General features: G+C 44.9%; 1 pseudogene; it reads left to right on the top strand.

Moving 5' to 3' along the window:
* The first annotated feature begins 1247 nt into the window (after positions 1–1247).
* On the top strand, positions 1248–4535 carry LOC149149507 (pentatricopeptide repeat-containing protein At4g13650 pseudogene; annotated as a pseudogene).
* Positions 4536–4877: the final 342 nt, after the last annotated feature.

Genomic DNA, 4877 nt, shown 5'->3' on the forward strand with positions numbered 1-4877 from the left:
ATGTTGTTTTACGAAGACAAATTTGCCAAAACTTCAAGAAAGCTTTCAATCAAGGAGCGAGAATTGCAAAAATCCCATTAAAATTTAAAATATGACGTAAGATCAAACCCCCGAGATGAAAGAGCAACCCTAGATTTAAAAAATAAAAAAAAGGAATAAGATTTGGTCAAAGAATTAGCCCTGCCCCCAGAAAATGATCCGGAATTTGAGTTCGAAGTTTGCAGTATTTTTTTTTCTCGGAACTTCGACTTTTTCAATTCCATGCACGGTTTCACTTGTGTTCAAAGAATTTAACCCTCCTTCCAGAAGAGATTACGAATTTAGTATTTATCAGACACCCTTATAAAACTTTCACAATCTCACACCCGACAAAACCAAATTCTGAAGTACAGAAGTGTAACAGTACTAGCTTAAGAGGGCTTTGCATTGCGGTAGAGCGTTACCGGTTTCGAAGGGCTGCAGGGGATCACCAACGTCTGTTCGCCGCTGCCCCTGTTCGATGGTTGCAGGGTCTGAATTGCCGGGATTAGTCCAGAATCCGATAGCGTATTGAGTCCGGTTGGTGTATGGATGATGGATCCCAGCAGAGTTTATGAGCCTTAATGTGTGGGTTGGTAAACTATGGAGGATGCATCCTGGCAGAGTTTATGAGCCTTAATGTGTGGGTTGGTAAACTATGGAGGATGCATCCTGGCAGAGTTTATGAGCCTTAATGCGTGGGTTGGTAAACCTCATTAAGACATCAAACTGGAGGCTGGCAGAGTTTATGAGCCTTAATGCGTGGGTTGGTAAACCTCATTAAGACATCAAACTGGAGGCGGGCAGGAACACCGGCACTGGAGGCGGGCAGGAACACGCATCACCGGAGCTGGGTGAGGAGAGATGGATGCATGGATGCATGCCCATGATCAATGGTCCCGGTGACGTCAAGCTCCTGTCAGGTGAGTGTAAGGACGGAGCATTAATAATGCTATAGGGTCTGAAATAGGAGTTGCCCAACATTAACTGCCCTTTCTTCTTCTTCTGGGTTTTGTTTTCCAGCTTCTTCAGTAAAGAGCAACTTGTCAAGATCTCCTCCTTCCAATGGTGACACCAGGATTGGAGACAACATAGGAACTGGGCTCCTGCAAGATACCCCATTGATTCAGAGACAACGTTTTCAACTGCATTTTAGCTGGCGCCCGTTTCTGCAATCGGCTAAGAGGTCGCCCCTGGGTTTGAGAGACCAAGGATCGAGTCTCAGCCGAATCGTTTTCGTGTCTCTTCATCGATTTAAACCTCTCCTGTTCATATTGAACGACAGCACCACCACCACTTTGGCTTGCAGCCATTTCTCCTGGCTTCCGAACAACAACACCACACATTTGCCTGGCTCAAGGTGCCTGTTCGAATCCCCGGCTTACCAATAAAAGAAAAACCCTTTTCTGGAACTGCTCAACAAATTGCAGATGGCATTAAAGAAATAGGGGTTTGTGTAGACAGATGGGGAATTGGGATTTGTGAACGGATTGCCAAATATATTTGGTATCACAATAAAACTGGCGAAGACTAGCCAAGGAAGGGATTCACGTGGAAGAAAAATTGATCTGCCACTCGTCATAAGACGGCGGTATGGGCTCGCGTTTGTATATCTGATGAGCACAAATAGTCGAATTTATTACATAACTGTATTATTGAAAAGGAGCAGTCTACCCAGGCGGAGGAATTGCCCGGTTTCGTCCCCGCTCGGAAAAACCTCCGGCTCGGGCTGCCAGCAATTCCTCCGCACCCTCCGCGGCCTCTGCCCAGCTCCGCCACCCTCCGCACGACTGATAGGTTCCTAACAGACATTCCGATTTCCATGCGTATTGCAACCAGGAAGTTAATTCCCCATGGAATTTGAATTAGGAAATAACCCGCGGGCTGCTACCTCACCAATTCCTCCGCCTGGGTAGACTATTCCCTGCCATCCAACTTCACACAAGCCAATCCCATGAATCTAGTGAACGCTCCTGCCATGGTCAACCACGCAGACTCTTTTACTTATGTCTCTCTTGCAGGCTTGCATTCGGAAAAACGATTTGGCAGAGAGCAAATTACTCCATGCACAAATCACTCGGAGAGGATTTACAGTTGTCACACATTTACACAACACTCTCCTCAACGTCTATGTCAGATGTGGGAGCCTGGCGGACGCTCGCAGAGTTTTTGATCAAATACCCGAACGTGATGTATGTTCGTGGACTGTGATGATCGTGGGTTATGCCAGGCAGAGGGTAGCCCACGAGGCTTTAGGGTTGTTCTTCCTCATGCGGCGAGAAGGCGTCCAACCCAATAAGTTCACATTCGCCAGCGTACTCCCTGCTTGCGCCGATTCTGTAGACATCAGAGAAGGACTGGACATTCATGAAGAGATCAGAAGAAGCGGATTGCAGAGTGATGTATTTGTGGCGAATGCCCTGATAGATATGTATGTGAAATGTGGCAGCATAGAGGATGCATGCTATCTGTTTGACAAAATGTGTGAACGAGACGTCGTATCTTGGACAGCGTTGATTGCAGTGTATGCGCAAAATGGACAGGCAGAGGAGGCCATGGAGCTTTTCAAGAAAATGTGGCTTGTGGGTGTGAAGCCAAACTCCAAAACATATGCCAGTGTTCTGCCGGGATGTGCCGATCTGGAACAGGGTATGGAAATCCATGGGGAAATAATCAGAAGTGGTTTCCAGTCTCATGTCTTTGTTGAAAGTGCCCTTGTAGATATGTATGCAAGATGTGGGAGTGTAGAAGATGCACGCCATTTGTTTGCCAAAATGCGTAAATGGGATACCGTGTCGTGGGCAGTGATGATTGCAGGTGTTACGCGGAACGGCTGGGATGAGGAGGCCCTGAAGCTTTTCCGAGAAATGCAATTGGCAGGTGTGAAGCCAAACTCGAAGACATTCCAATGTATTCTCCTGGCATGTGCCAATTTGGGAGCTCTGGAACAGGGTATGGAGGTACATGAAGAAATAAATAGAAGGGGATTCCAGTCTGAGGTATCTGTGGGCAATTCCCTACTAGACATGTATACAAAATGTGGGAAAATGGACAAGGCACGTGAAGTATTTGACCAAATGAATCTCCAAGACATCATATCCTGGATGGTGATGATTGCAGGGTATTCCCAGAATGGGCGTGCCGAGGAATCCCTGAAGCTTTTCCAGCAAATGCAATGGGCTGATGTGAAGGCGATAGCAAAAACATTTGCTGGTGTTCTCTCAGCATGTGCAAAGTTGGCAGCATTGGATCATGGTATGGAGATCCACAAGGAAATAACTAGTAGTGGATTGCAGTCTGATATCTTTGTGGAGAGTGCCCTGATAGACATGTATATAAGTTGCAGGAGTATAGAGGAGGGACGCAGATTATTTGATTAAATGCCATTACAAGATGAGGTATCTTGGACAGTAATGATTGCAGGTTATGCAAAGAATGGTTCGGGAGAAAATCCCTGAAGCTTTTCAAAGATATGCAACTGGCGGGTGTGGAGCCGACTACAAAAATCTTTCCCAATGTTCTTTCTACATGAGGCAACTGGGCAGCTTTGGAGCAAGGTGTAGAAATCCATGAACAAATAATTAGAAATGGCTTTCAGCTGGATGTCATTGTGGTCACTGCCCTACTAGACATGTATGCAAAATGTGGTAGGTTAGACAATGCACGCCACCTGTTTGACATGATGCGACATCGAGATGTTGTCTGTTGGACGGCCATGATTGCAGGATATGCCATGCATGGCTATGTAAGTGAGGCCATCACACTCTTTGAAAAAATGAAAGCCTGTGATGTAAAACCAAACCATATCACAATGGTTTTTGTTTTGTCTACCTGCTGTCATGCAGGCCTTCAATACTTCAATTGCATGAGGGACTATTATCACATCATACCTGCGATGGAGCACTACTGCTGCATGGTTGACCTGATTAGCCGTGCTGGGCAGCTAGATGAAGCAGAAGGCTTTATCAATAAAATGCCAATCAAACCCGATGCATCTGTTTGGATGTGTTTGCTTGGAGCCTGCAGAATACATAACAATATAGAGTTAGGAGAATCCGTGGCAAAACACCTTTTTGAGTTGGATGTGAGAGATGCTGCACCTTATGTGCTTCTCTCAAACATATATGCTATGGCTGGTAGATGGCGTGACATTGAAAAGGTTAGAAAAATAATGAAAGTCAGAGGAGTTAAAAAAACTCCTGGATGTTCCTGGATGCAGTTGGATTGAGGTCAACAAATGGGCGCATGCCTTCCTTCTGGGTGAGAGGTGACATACATGACCAAAGAGGTTATAGAGATTATTTTCAGAGATGAAGTGAACAAGATATGTTCTAATCTAGTTTTCAAGGCTGTGTGCAAAAATGAGGATCAGACTTTTATTTACATAGCAAACGACTTCCATACTTCCCTCAATCAAAAGCCCAAGTGGTCTGCAAAACTAGAGATATGAATTCCCTCTACCCACCTTGCATTGTTCAAAACGTAAAGATAAGCTTCATTCTTAAGACAAGGAGCAAGCATTTTCACTCAACATGTTTTAATCAAACCAATGAAATTGTTATCATAACTGTCAAATAATTCAACTCCAGTCAACAGCCTTCTCATTCACTCTGCAAGACGTCGAGTCATGGATACCTTGTTAAATTGCTACCAGGCTCAGATACCATTCTTTTATTTAATTCGCCTCAGACTTATCACTGAGATGACATGCCCTAACTGTATCATGCAACTTCTGAGGTGGCCGACTTATGAGGGACAAAATGTCTATTCCTTGTCGTGGCAAAGGAATAAATATAGATCCAAAAATATCTAATCACATGGTGCTTGCTACGGGTGTGCTTTGAATCTCCTCTAGGGTA

Source organism: Pinus tabuliformis, chromosome 9, assembly GCF_031772625.1.
Source record: "Pinus tabuliformis cultivar Carrire ecotype Pingquan chromosome 9, CPIR1, whole genome shotgun sequence".
Classification (NCBI taxonomy): Eukaryota; Viridiplantae; Streptophyta; class Pinopsida; order Pinales; family Pinaceae; genus Pinus; species Pinus tabuliformis.